Source organism: Caretta caretta, chromosome 5 (assembly GCF_965140235.1).
Source record: "Caretta caretta isolate rCarCar2 chromosome 5, rCarCar1.hap1, whole genome shotgun sequence".
Lineage (NCBI taxonomy): Eukaryota > Metazoa > Chordata > Testudines > Cheloniidae > Caretta > Caretta caretta.
Window position 1 is genome coordinate 50259223 of NC_134210.1, and position 14998 is coordinate 50274220.

The 14998-nt window shown below is 48.5% G+C and overlaps 1 protein-coding gene across 5 annotated transcripts in view; it reads right to left on the bottom strand.

Annotated features, from left to right (window-relative positions):
• Window positions 1-14998, bottom strand: part of FCHO2 (FCH and mu domain containing endocytic adaptor 2) — a 234000-nt gene that overhangs the window by 146307 nt on the left and 72695 nt on the right. The window lies entirely within an intron of this gene.

The following is a 14998-nucleotide window of genomic DNA, read 5'->3' on the forward strand; positions in this document are numbered from 1 at the left end:
GGTGCAAAGCACTGTGTGGATGCTTATTTCAGTTAATTATTTCATTTTAAGAGTGACTTGTTTCAGTTTAGCCTAAACCTGTTCCAAATCAACTTAAGGAAACTGCTAAACCAAAATATACTTGGTTTAACACAGAAAGAAGAGCTTGTCTACATTTAAAAGTTTTCTACTTTAACCCTGCTGGCATAATTAAAGTGGCAACCACCACTTTACTGCGTATGCAGTTATACAAGTATAAAGGTATTTATTCTGGTACAGCTTATTTTGATTCCCAAACCAAAATAAAGTATATTGGTATATCTCCATCTACATTGGGGGAAAAGAGATCCTGAGAGTGAAAGAGAGAGAGAGAATGCTTTCCCAAATCTGGCATTGGTTCTAGCAGCCAAGTCCAGTACGTAATGGTTAGAAATATCACTGAACTACTCTACACAGAAGTTATTGCAATTTCAGAAACAGGAACAGGATGTTGCTTGAACTGTAGTAAAGCCTTGGTGGACAGTGGGGGTAGTATCTCTAACAGCTGGTAGCACAATGTGATACACTCAACAGTCCATTAAGACGGTCTGAGATTAAATGTCTTGGCCTTTAGAGTGACCATCTATCACCAAAAACGTGCATGGGGGTAGTCTGAAAGATTTAGTCCTGTCCTTGAAGTAGCATAGAGCATGATATCTCCAGGGTGTGCAGTTTCTTTTCCCTGTGTGTGGAATGTGATTTAGGGAAGAATACAGGTAAGCTGATTACTTGAATTAAGTGAAATTCAGATACCGCTTCAGGAATGAACTTTGGATGAGGTCTCATAACCACTATGTCCACTGTATATAGAAATTCAACCCTGAGCACCTGAAACTTACTCTCCTGGCTGAGGTGATGGCCACCAGAAAGACTATTTTAGGGGTCAGATAGCAAACAGGGCATTCCGTGAGGGCTCAGAAGAGGGCTCTATTAGCTTCAGAAGAACAATGTTGAGGTCTCATGTTGGGGTAGGCGCTGTTCCCAGTGAATAAGTGTACATCAATCACACCCCTAAGGAACTTCAATATTGTCACATAGGAGACTATCAAAAGCAACAGTATTAGAGGGCAATATGCTGATATCATCATCAGATGACCCTTCATCTAACTGAAGGAGAGTCCAGATTGTTTCAATTGCAATTAAGTAATCCAGAATCTTCAGTATTAAGGCCTGGTCAAGCACTAGACTGTGTTGGGTTGCCCACATGGAAAATCTCTTGCATTTAAAGGAATGGATCTTCCTCATGGATGGTATTCTGCTTTGTGCCAAGATTTCCTGAACATGTGAAGAGCAGTCTTTCCACACCTCCAGCCAACATTCAGGTCATCAGTTGTAGTGATGCTGGGTCTGGATGAAAAATTTGTTCTTGGTTCTGTGACAACAGATCTGGGCTTTCTGGAAGTCTGATTGGACCTATGCTGATATGTGCAGCAAGTCCATCAGCCAGAACTGTCTCATCCAGTAGGGAGTTATGTAAAAAGTCATCCTTGGTCAGTACCAGAGCCAGGATGTCAGTCTTGTTGGGGAAAGAAGAGGATTCTGTGGGTGGGGTGGGTGGGGAAGCTGGAGCATCTCCTGGGCCAGTTTTGCTAGCTTGCCTATTTGCTCTTCCAGTTTTAGTGTGAGGGCCCTGGACACTAATTCAGAGAGGGCCTGGGATATCCTCCTCCTCATGGAGATATGTGATGGGACTCAACTCATGGACAGGTGGGATGGTGGGCCCCAATATGCTCAATAGGGCTCTGGTGGTAGATCATACAGGCATTGGCCAGGTTGTGGATGGACCAGCCACTACCAATCTTGTAGGGGGCTCTTTGGATATCCCCTAAGGCGCTTCAGTTTCCCTGAAGAGGGATTTCTGTTGGAGTCAGGAGAGGAGTAGCTTAGAGAAGGGCTGAAGAACTCCTCTGGGAATCGTTGTACCATCAAACACAGTTCTGGGTGAAGATGATGCCAGTGCCCAAGTTGGTGCTGGGAGAAAAAGTGAGGGTGGATCCTGAATAGCAAACTTTGGTGTCTGGAGTGGTTCTTTGACCAGTGCAGGTGTCAGCATGAGAAGGGCTCTCGGTATTGATGTTGGCACCAGGGCCAAAGCTTCTCTGGCTTTCTTTGCTGTCAGTGCCCTGCTACCATCTTCGGAACTGGAAGGCCTGGAAGGTCCTCCTTCTGAGGCAAACATAATGTTTACTTGGAGTTGCAGTCACAAAACATTAAGGGGCTCTTTGTCCCACAGTCAGTGCAGAAGGTCTGCACTGATGTCTTCAATATCAAGGAGGTATCTGCCAGTAATGGGGATCCCAGTACTGGTGTTTACTTAGCCAGTTTCTTCTCCCTGCTGGAACCAGAAGTAAGCCTGTTAGCTGGGGCACTAATGACGAAAGGCTCTAAGGTTCCAGTTGGGATCGTGTTTATTCCAAATGGTTCTGATGCCACTTTCATGGATTGCTCCAAGAAGTGCAGTTTGAGCCTTATATCCCTTGACTTCAAAGTGCAGGATAAGGAGAAGCAGACGTAGCATGTATCAGGGACATGAGCTTCCCTGAGGCAGAAGAGACACCTGCTATACCCATCACACAAAGGCAGAAGTAAAACCGAAGCACTTAGAGTCTGGTATTTTTCATGGTTGTGTAACTTTGCCCTGCTTTATAGGGAGTGGGGGAGTATGTACAGGGGGCTCTCCCCTGTCACCTCTTTTATTTTCCCCCCAGAACATCCAAATACAATGAAAAATTTACAAATTAAACTAACAAGAAGAGCATTTCTTCACAGACAAGTCTGAAGCTTAGACAAAAGTGTGAACTGATTGGATGCAGTCCAGCATCTGTCTCACAGCCACTGGCAATAAGAAGAAACATAAAAGGTCATCGTTTCTCCATCTTTTATGTCCTCGTGCGGGATTACAAGGAGGCAAAGGGCACAAGAGTGGTCCTGACAGACATGGCAAAAGACATGACATGGCAAAAGATTCCAAGCTTGTGCACACAAGGGACATGCACATTGACTACCTGAAGTAGTATTTTTAATGCAATACATCCCTCATAAAACCAATGACTAAGAGGAGAATATCACCTTCTTGGAAAGCCAACACTATAGCCAAATGAATGATAGGAAGATGTTTAATTTGCATGGAGGTAAAGTTAATAGAATACTGTGCGTGGAATATTTGACTTAACATCATACTTCAAAATGGCTTCATCTAAATTAATATTGTCTTCTGATAGAAATATGTTATCTGATATTTCAGACAGATGGCTCTAACTTCTCTGAAGCCATGCCAACAAAGATTTCAGGAATGGAATCAAAGATATGCCCTGGCTTTGAGTTACCAAATGTGACACAAAACACCAAGGCCGATGAAATCAGCTGTTACAGTCTCTAATGTGTTTGGGAACTGTATGTTTCAGCTAGCCCAAAGTTATCAAGACTTTGGAACTTAGTTTTCTCATGCTTGATCAGAACTTGCGATTCTAGATAGACTGAAGGAAAAGCATATATCAAGTGCTTCTCTAACTATGGCTCTGTTTCTTATGCAGAACTGATATGGGGAGGTTACTTACCTGTAACGGGCGGGTCTTCGAGATGGGTAGTTCCTATCTGTATGCCACTGTGGGTTATGTGCATGCACCAGGAGCTTTTCAAAATAGTAGTGTCCGTTGGTGCGCGCATGCGTCCTTGTACGCCCCATGGTTTCACCTGAGGTGATAAAGGGTGGGGTGGACCGACTGCATCTTCAGTTTCTTTTCCACCACAGATCTACCACATCCACAGCAGAAGGCAAGGAGCGGGGGTTGGAATACAGACAGGGACCACACACCATGAAGAACCTCCAGTTATAGGTAAGTAAAAAATAGTTACTCACCTTTTCATAACTGTTGTTCTTTGAGATGTGTTGCTCATATCCATTCCAATTAGGTGTGCGTGCGCCGCATGCACAGTAGTCGTAAAGATTTTCCCTTAGCTGTGGAGCCCCCAGGAGTGGCACCTCCATGGTGGTGAATATAGGACCCTGCTGACCCAGCACCTCCTCAGTTCCTTCTTGCCAGCTACTCAGACAGCGGGGAAGGCAGGTGGGTTTGAAATGGATATGAGCAACACATCTCGAAGAACAGTTACGAGAAGGTGAGTAACTGTTTTTCTTCTTTGAGTGGTTGCTCATATAGATTCCAATTAGGTGACTCCCAAGCCCTACCCAGGAGGTGGGGTTGGAGTTATGGAATCGCTGACTGGAGCACCGCTCTGCCGAATGCTGCATCATCTCTGGCGTGTTGGGCGATGGCATAATGAGAGGTGAACGTCTGCACCAAAGATCACGTTGCCACCCTGCAGATCTCTTGTATCGGTACTTGGACCAAGAACGCTGCCGAGGAAGCCTGTGTCCTTGTGGAATGTGCCATAAGTGCACGAGCTAGAAATTTGGCTAGCTCATAACACGTCCGGATGCAGGATGTGATCCACGATGAGATTCTCTGCGATGAGACTGGGAGACCTTTCATCCCGCCCACCACCGCCACAAAGAGCTAGTTCGACTAACAGAATGGCTTTGTGAGCGCCATGTAAAAGGCCAGCACTCGTCGAACGTCCAGGGAGTGGAGCCTCTGCTCTTGGCAGCTTGCATGAGGTTTAGGGTAGAATACCAGTAGAAAAATGTCTTGGTTGGTGTGGAATTGGGACACCACCTTTGGAAGGAAGGCCAGGTGAGATCTGAGTTGTACCTTGTCCTTATAGAAAACGTATGGGTAGAGGGTCTGATGTGAGGGCCTTTAACTCAGATACCCTGCTAGCAGAGGTAATGGTGACTAGAAAGACTACCTTCCACAACAGGTAGAGGACCGAGCAAGTCGCCAGTGGTTCAAACGGGGGCCCCCATTAGCCTGGAGAAGACCAGGTTAAGGTCCCATGCCGGGACCAGTTGTCTAATTTGTGGGCATAGATGTTCCAGACCCTTGAAGAAATGGGCGACCATGGGGTTGGCAAAGACGGAACACGCAGCTGCTCCTGGGTGGAAGGCCGAAATGGCTGCAAGATGCACCTTGATGGATGACACTGCCAGGCCTTGCTGTTTCAAGTGTAGCAGGCACTCCAGGATGAAAGGTATGGGTGCCTGAAGTGGGCGTGTGCAGTCTTGAGCACACCAGAATGTGAACCTTTTCCACTTTGCCAAGTATGTAGCCCTAGTAGAGGGTTTCCTGCTGCCAAATAAGACCTCCCTCACTGGTTCCGAGCATAGGAGCTCCATGGGGTTTAGCCATGAAGCTTCCAGGCCATGAGACGGACGTACTGTAGGTCGGGGTGTTGAAGGCAACCGGGGTCTTGGGTCATCAGGTGCGGTAGGAGTGGCAACATAATGAGGGCGTCTAACGACAGCTCCAGGAGCATAGTGTACCAGTACTGGTGAGGCCATGCCGGTGCCACCAGTATCACTGCTGCCCTGTACCTGCTGGTCTTGAGCAGGACCTTGTGTACGAGTGGGAATGGCAGGAACATGTTCAGCAGATGTCCTGTCTAAGAGAGCAGGAACGCATCCACAAGTGAGCCCGGGCTGTGTTTTTGGAAAGAACAGAATTGCAGGCACTTTGTTGCTTTGTGTGGCGACCAGATCGACCTGGGGAGGTCCCCACCTCTGGAAGATGTTGTGTATGATAGTCGGGCGGATGGACCACTTGTGGTTGCAGAAGGATCTGCTGAGGTAGTCCGCTAGCTCATTCTGTGCCCCCTACGAGACAGGACTCTTCCAGGTGAATGGAGTGGGCTATGCAGAACTCCCATAACTGAAGGGCTTCCCGATAAAGGGGAGAGGAATGAGCTCCAGCCTGCCTGTTGATATAAAACATGGCAGTGGTGTTGTCCATCACAGCTGCCATGCACTGTCCATGCAACTGGGCCTTAAAGGTTTGGCAAATTAGTTGGACCGCCCTCAGCTCCTTGATATTGATATGGAGTGAGATCTCGTCCTGAGACCAAAGGCCTTGGGTCTGGATGTCTCCCCGGTGCGTGTCCCATCCTAGTGCAGACACGTCTGATACTGGGGACAAGGAGGGCTGGGGGCTGTTGAATGGGACTTCCTCGCATACTGATCAAGGGTCGAGCCACCGTCAGAGGGACTCAAGGACTTGTGGTGGAACAGTGACCCTGGACAGTAGTCCAACGCAAGCCATGCTTGGAGGGGTCTGAGCCTCATTCCGGCACGTCGGACTATGTATGTGCATGCTGTCACGTGGCCAAGGAGACTCAGGCATACCCTAGCTGTCGTGGTCGGGTATGGCCTGAGGCCTTGTACGATGTCTGCCATTGCTTGAAAGTGGGCCTCTGATAGGAACGTTCTGGCCTGGACCGAGTCCAACACCGCACCACTAAATTCTATTCTTTGGGTCAGTAACAAATTTGACTTGTTCCCACTGAGAAGGAGACCCAGGCTCTTGAAGGTGGATCTGACGAAGCAGACCTGAGACTCCACTTGTTCCCTGGAATGCCCCCTGCAGCAGTCAGTTGTCGAAGTAGGGATATACCTGCACCTGTCTCCGTCAGAGTAAGGCTGCTATGACTGACATGCACTTGGTGAACACTCGGGGGGATGTCGACAGGCTGAAGGGGAGGACCGTGAACTGATAATGGTTGTGGTCGACCACAAACTGGAGAAATTGTCTGTCTGCAGGCTGTTTAGGTATGTGAAAGTACCCATCTTTCCAGTCAAGAGTGACGTAGCAGTCTCTTGGATCCAGAGAAGGGATAATCACACTCAGGGAAACGATCTGGAACTTCTATTTTTCCATGAACTTGTTGAGTCCTCGCAGCTATAGAATGGGTCTGAGACCCCCCTTGGCTTTGGGAATTAGAAAATACTGGGAATAGAATCCATTGCCCCTATGGCGAGGAGCGTCTGCACCTCCTGCATAAGGAGTTGCTTGTGAGAAGGGTCCCTGAAGAAGGAGGTTGGGAGAGAGGGGAGGGAGCAGAATTGGAGAAAGTATCCCACTTCTCCCGTGCGAAGAACCCAGCGGTCCAATGTTATTTGGAACCAAGCACGGTAGACGTGGGATAGGCAATACATGAAACAGGGGGAAGGATCCAGTATCATGGCGGGTGTGCTGTCCTCAGGCACACCTTCGAACGGCCTACTTTGAGCCCGACGATGGTTTAGTCAGGCCCTAGCCCTGCCCGGGCGGAGGATGGGAAGGCTTGCGCCTCCCATTTCTGCCCTCCTTCTAGAGAAATCCTGCCTCAGCTGAGGAGGATACGGGCATTGTTGAGGTTGCAGCCTGAAGTGTTTGCGTTGAGTTGCTGTGCGTGCATACCCAACGACTTCATCGTAGCCTGGGAATCTTTTAGGCTGTGCAGCCTGGAGTGCGTTTGCTTCACAAACAGGCCTGCCCCATTGAATGGCAGGTCCTGCAAAGTTTGCTGCACTTCCAGCAGTAAGCTGGATGCCTGCAGCCATAAACTCCTCCTCATAGCTATCCCTGAGAAAAGGGTGCTGGTGGCAGAGTCCACAGCATCCAGAGAGACCTGCAAAGAAGTCTGTGCCACTGCTTTCTTTCCTCTACTATTGCCGCAAACTCTATCCTTGAGTCAAGCAGCACCAACTCCTTGAACTTCAGCATGGACTCCCATGAGTTGAAGTTATACTTACTGAGGATAGCTTGCTGGTTAACTATCCTTAGTTGCAGTCCCCTGGTCAAATAGACCTTCTGTCAGAAAAGGTCCATTTTTTTCAACTCCTTGGACTTCGGAGTCAGTCCCTGATGCCCCCGTCTCTCCTTCTTGTTTACTAAGATCACTACAAATGAGCAGGACTGAGGGTGCATGAAAAGATACTCGTACATTTTAGAGGGTACGAAGTACTTCTGCTCAACCCACTTGGCAGTAGGAGGAATGGAAGCAGGGGTCTGCCACAGAGGCTTAACATTGCTCTGAATGATCTTTATAAGGGGCAGAGCGACGCTTGATGGCCCCTCCAGTGCCAAAATGTCCACCACAGGGTCCTCAGGGACCACAGGGACCACTTCCTCTGCCTGCAATCCCATGTTGCTGGCAATCCTGCACAGCAGGTCTTGGTGGGCCCTGCTGTCCATGAGGGGCAGACCCGAGGCCGAAACCCCTGCCACTGCCTCATTCGGGGACAAGGATGACGAGGCCAGAGGGGATGCAGGTCCCTCCTGCCCCTCTGATTCCCTAGTGTCAACCTGTTCAGCACCACGGTCCTCAGTGCTGACAGTCATCCCAGTCCCAGTTGCAGGGTTGGGCGCCAAGTTGGGTGGGTTGCTGTGTGCAGACCTCATCTCGGAGCCCCAAGGCGTAGGTTGGCCCCTAAGACCCTGAGAGACCATCGACTGTGAGCCCCTGGAAAGGGAGACCTGGGTCTGGTGGTAAGCCCAGAGGGTCCAAAACGGCCACTGGCCTGGAGGCTGCAACTGGGGCTGCCGGGGCACCATATCCGTGTCCTGTCGATGTCAGCATCTGTCCGACCAGTGCCGGCTATGCCGTGAGTAGTAGGAATCGGCGTCCAAGTCCAACAATCTATACTACGACCTTGAGGACCACAGTGACACCGATAGATACTGCATGGGGTAGTGGTGCCGAGGAGGCCGCACAGGTGACCGGTGCTGCTCTGCCGGTGATCGGTGCCACTCTGCCGTCGTCACTGGCAAAGGTGAGCACCGTGCTGATGGTGCCGGGGAACCTCATCTGGAGGTTGGTGCCGGCAAACAGTGCAGCAACAGGGGTGTCCTGAAGCGGTGCTGCACTTGTGAGGGTGACTGCCTCATCATGGCAGGCTTTCTTCTGGACGGTGCTGCTTGTTGCAGCACCTGAGGTCTGTCTCTGCCTGCCGGGGGCTGAGGTGCCATCATGGCAATCAGATCCCTCATGGCTTCAAAAGTGTCTGAGGTGGAAGGTAGTTCTAACTCCTCCACCTGGCACTCTCTCTCAGGAGAGTCAATAGGCGCCGGACTCAACGGTCCCCTTAGAGGGGTCAAAGTCAATAGCATTGTCTCCAGCAATTTTGGCACTAAGTGCACCTGTGTAGAATGCACTGCTGTCGTGCGCACTGGCTAGCACCGCTGTCTTCGGCACAGGGGAACAGCCCGTCGGTCTTCCTGTGCCACTTATACGGCACTGGGGTGTGAGAGTGGTGCCGGCTTGTCTCCACAGTCTGCCGTGCCGGGGAACACTGGTGCAGAGGGTCTCTTTGGTCTGAGTCCTTCCTCATCCTGTTGGCCCGAGGCCAGATGAGGACAAAGAACTGCCTCAGGAACTGCTTCAGATGGAAGTCCCGCTCCTTTTTCATCCTTGGGCAGAACACCTTACAAATTCTGAATCTTTCTATTTGGTGCGCCTCCCCCAGACACTTCAGACACAAGTCGTGGGGGTCGCCTGTTGGCATAGGCTTATTGCAAGTGCCACGGGGCTTAAACCTATGGGACAGAGACATGCCCCGGAACTCAGGGGAAGAATATGGGATGGGGAAACCCCGCTCCCACTAACCTAATACTACTAACTAATAACTACAACTATTAACTACAAAACTACGATCAAACTACTATACAAAGCTAAGTGAAGCACTTGCTAAGCAAGCGACCGCAGTTCCAGTGACCATCACTGGCGCTAAGAAGGACCTGAGGAGGCACCGGGTCAGCAGGGTCCTATAGTCACCACCATGGAGGAGCCACTCCAGCGGGCTCCACAGCCGACCCGACAGGTGCTGCTAAGGGAAAAACTTTCTGATGACTGTGCATGCGGTGTGAGCACCTAATTGGAATCAATATGAACAATCACTTGAAGAACCTCCCCTTCTTGAAGTGATGGTCCCTACTGTATTCCACTGAGGGTGAGTCAGCTAGGAGGAGGGTGAGATGAAGTTGATAGACCCCTGGAATAGAGGACTGCCACATCGAACAAGGCATCTGTTGCAGAATCATGCAACTAGGGCATAATGAGAGAAGAAGGTATGTACATATAAACACGTGGCCGCCTTACATATGTCCGCAAGGGGCACGTCATGCAGTTGATGCTTGCGCTCTCATGGAATGCTCCCATACCCCATCTGGTGGGGTCTGCCCTAATAATTGATAGCAGAGGGTAATGCACCCTGAGACCCACTTCAAGATTCTCTGGGCAGAGATGGCCTGCCCTTTAATTCTTTCCGCTATGGCAACAAATAGTCTAGGGGACCTCCTGAAAGGCTTCGTCCTTTATAGGTAAAAGGCCAGGGCCCTACGGACATCAAGGGAGCAAAACCACTGTTCCTCATTTGAGGTGTATGGTTTGAGAAAGAAAGTTGGCAAATATATGGGTTGGTTGAGGTGGAAGCAGGAAACCACTTTTGGTAGAAATTTGAGATGCAAGCGCAGCAAAACTTTGTCCTTACAAAACATGGTGAAAGGGGGGTTTGTCATCATGGCCCCTAGTTCACCAATCCTTCTTGCACAGGTGATCATAACCAGGAAAGCGAACTTAACGGAAAGAAGAGAAAGGGAGCAGCAGGCCACAGGTTCAAAGGGAGAGTTCATTAATGAGTAAGCACTAAGTTGAGGTCCCACTGAGGAGCAATAGGCTGAATGGACAGGTATTTACGTACAAAGCCCTTCCAGAACCGTACAGAGTCAAAGGGTGGGTAAAAACCAAATGTCCCTCCACCAAAGGGTGGAAAGTGTTAATAGCCACTGTGTGCACCCTGATGGAGTTGAGAGTGAGTCCCGACAGCAGAAGCACAGGTGAGTGAAGGCTGAGACATACGTGCACGCTGCCATGTAGCCGAGGAGGGAAAGACAAGTTCTGGCTGAGACCAAGGAGTTGGATATCACTGAAACAATCAGGTCCAGTAGGCTCTGGAATCTGTCTTTCAGCAGATAAGTATGTGCAGAGGTCACATCAATGCATGCTCCAATGAACTCTAGGGACTGTGTGGGGTGCAAAGTCAATTTTTCAATATTCACACTCACCCCTAGGGAGGAGAGGAGTAGAAGGACCTGGGAAGTTGATTTCCAAGCTTCTTTTGGGACTGCACCACCAGCAGCCAGTCATCTAGGTAAGGGAAGACAAGGACTCCTTGCTATCGGACGTGAGCCTCTACCATGGAAAAATCTTTTCTGAAGACTCATGGAACAGTGATAAGTCCAAATGGGAGGACCCACTGGAAGTGCTGACCCCACAGTAAACCTTAGGAACGGTCTGTGGGTTGAATGGATGTTCATAAAGAAGCAGGGATCTTGCATATTAAGTGCCGTAAACCACATGCCTTTTTCTAGTGAGGGAATGATGGCTGTAAGTGTGACCATGCGGAAATTTGGCTTGTGAATGGAAAGGTTGAGGTGTCAAAGATCCAAGATTGGTCTCCATCCCCCTTTCTTCTTGGGCACCAGGAAATATTTGGAATAAAACCCTGTGCCCTGAAAGGCTGTAGGCACTGGTTCCACTGCTCCTCTCTGCAGGAGGGAGTCCACCTCTAAAGTAAGAATAGGGTCACAAGAGTGATCCCCGAAATGGGACCAGGCGGAGCATGTGGCAGAGGTAGCATCATAAACTCATATAGCTGTTTTGAATTACCTCCAGGACCAGGTTCTCCACTGTTATCGCACTCCATGCTGGTAGAAAAAGTTTGAGACGGCCCCCAGAGTGGGTGTTTGGCATGAGTGTTGGGGTTCAAAATGGTTGACAGTTCTCTAGCTGCACTTAGAAATATTGCTTATGTGAAGACAGGGGGTGCTGCGCTGAGGACTGCACCAGCAGACCAGGCAGACCAGATCTGTTGACCTTCGAGTATTTCTGTTGAGGTTCATAGGCTCGCTGGTGGTAGAACTGGAGAATTCTATAGTGCTGTATAGGTGGTGCGCGATAAAACTTTTATTTTGGTGCAGGCATATATATGCCTAGGGACTGCAGGATGGCTCTAGAGTTTTTCAGTGCATGCAAGGAATCATCTGTTTTCTAACTGAAGAGGTGTGATTCATAAAAGGGAGGTCCTCAGTTGTGCTCTGTATTCTCTAGGAAAGCCTGAGGAATGTAACCAGGATTCCCTCCTCATGATGATCCAGTTGTTTTTTCTGGAAAGTTTGGAAAGTGTATCACCAAGGACGAGAAAACAGCAGGAGCTCTGACTCAGAACATGTGGCGGTGAGAAGCAATTGAAGATGCAGTCGGTCCACCCTGCCCTTGACTGCCTTGGGCAAAACCATGAGGCCATACAAGGGCGCATGCACGGACCAACGGACACTACTGTTTTGGAAAGCTCTGGCTCTAGACGCATGGCGCATAACCCTCAGAGGACTATAAAAGAGACCATCACTTGAAGAACTTCTGATTCAATTATATTAGCAAATAAGTCTTCGTACTCAAGAGGAAGAAATTTAACCATTCTGTCTTTGAGTTCAACGCTAATCTAGATATGTAATTAAAATGCTTTACTGTCAGTAGAGGAAAACAGAGTACCTGCAGTTATTTCACAATATCCTCCACTTACAAGGAACTTTCCATTTCAGAATCACCAGTAACAACTAGAACGACCCAACCAGGATGTTCTTTCATAAGTGAATTTTCTCCAACTCAGATTTGACACTCTAAAACTTGAGAGAAGGGGACTGAATTGTTGTAGGAGAACTCAGGAAGTAAGAGTTTGACAACTAAAATACAACAATATTATTTTTGGCTATGTATTCATCCTAGCAAGTAAACCTTAAAGAAATTGTTAAGGTGGACTGTTATTCTTCTCACTCTACTACTTTGCATTACTGCCCTAGATATTTTTCTGTAATGCGAAACACTTAAAAACAACATTATCGAAAAGGAACAACTGTTCAAAAACTTAAAACAGGAAAAAATGATGAAGCATGTACTGATTTTGGGGAGTCAAAACCAAGATCGCTGCTCAGTCCCTTCTCCCCTTTACCTAACTGCTATAGAATCATAGAATATCAGGGTTGGAAGGGACCTCAGGAGGTTATCTAGTCCAACCTTCTGCTCAAAGCAGGACCGATCCCCAACTAATTCATCCCAGCCAGAGCTTTGTCAAGCCTGAACTTAAAAACTTCTAAAGAAGTAGATTCCACCACCTCCCTAGGTAACACATTCCAGTGTTTCACCACCTTCCTAGTGAAAAAGTTTTTCCTAATATCCAACCTAAACCTCCCCCACTGCAACTTGAGACCATTACTCCTTGTCCTGTCATCCGCTACCACTGAGAATAGTCTAAATCCATCCTCTTTGGAACTACCTTTCAGGTAGTTGAAAGCAGCTATCAAATCCCCCCTCATTCTTCTCTTCTGTAGACTAAACAATCCCAGTTCCCTCAGCCTCTCCTCATAAGTCATGTGTTCCAGACCCCTAATCATTTTTGCTGCCCTCCGCTGGACTCTCTCCAATTTTTCCACATCCTTCTTGTAGTGTGGGGCCCAAAACTGGACACAGTACTCCAGATGAGGCCTCACCAATGTCAAATAGAGGGGAACGATCACGTCCCTCGATCTGCTCGCTGTGCCCCTACTTATACATCCCAAAATGCCATTGGTCTTCTTGGCAACAAGGGCACACTGTTGACTCATATCCAGCTTCTTGTCCACTGTAATCCCTAGGTCCTTTTCTGCAGAACTGCTGCCTAGCCATTCGGTCCCTAGTCTGTAGCGGTGCATTGGATTCTTCTGTCCTAAGTGCAGGACTCTGCACTTGTCCTTGTTGAATCTCATCAGATTTATTTTGGCCCAAACCTCCAATTTGTCTAGGTCCCTCTGTATCCTATCCCTACGCTCCAGCGTATCGTATCTACCACTCCTCCCAGTTTAGCATCATCTGCAAACTTGCTGAGGGTGCAATCCACACCATCCTCCAGATCATTAATGAAGATATTGAACAAAACCGGCCCAAGGACCGATCCTTAGGGCACTCCGCTTGATACTGGCTGCCAACTAGACATGGAGCCATTGATCACTACCCGTTCAGCCTGACAATCTAGCCAACTTTCTACCCACCTTATAGTGCATTCATCCAGCCCATACTACTTTAACTTGCTGACAAGAATACTGTGGGAGACAGTGTCAAAAACTTTGCTGAAGTCAAGGAACAACATGTCCACTGCTTTCCCTTCATCCACAGAACCAGTTATCTCGTCACAGAAGGCAATTAGATGAGTCAGGCATGACTTGCCCTTGGTGAATCCATGCTGACTGTTCCTGATCACGTTCCTCTCATCTAAGTGCTTCAGAATTGATTCCTTGAGGACCTGCTCCATGATTTTTCCGGGGACTGGGGTGAGGCTGACTGGCCTGTAGTTCCCAGGATCCTCCTTCTTCCCTTTTTTTAAGATGGGCACTACATTAGCCTTTTTCCAGTCGTCCGGGACTTCCCCGGATCGCCACGAGTTTTCAAAGATAATGGACAATGGCTCCGCAATCACATCCGCCAACTCCTTTAGCACTCTCTGATGCAACGCATCCAGCTCCATGGACTTGTGCACGTCCAGCTTTTCTAAATAGTCCCGAACCACTTCTTTCTCCACAGAGGGCTGGTCACCTCCTCCCCATGCTGTGCTGCCCAGTGCAGTAGTCTGGGAGCTGACCTTGCAGAATCCCTATTTATGGCCTATCATCCTCCCACCTAACCCCAACAAATCTTTAAGTCACTCCAATGCTCATTCCTTCTAGCAAAAAAATAAAAAGAGAGTCTAGGCTACTCTCCATAAGGCTTCCCCTCCTGGACCCTAAGACTTTGCCTACTACATATTGCCTTTTGAACTCCAATACAGGAACTCCCTTCTGGATCAAATTTCCAGCTACAGCAGTCACCTGATTTCCTACAAGTACATGCAAAGACATCTACCTTTCCCCCCAAAAGATCACTTTCTCTTCCCCATACTCACCCTCAAAAATCCTAGAACACCCATGCCTACACTTCTCAATTCATGAATCTCACTGGTGGAAACAGAAGCCAGTCATCCTAAATTTATCTTGTGTGCCCCAAATTACTTTTAAAAATATGCAACTCTCATTAACTTCAA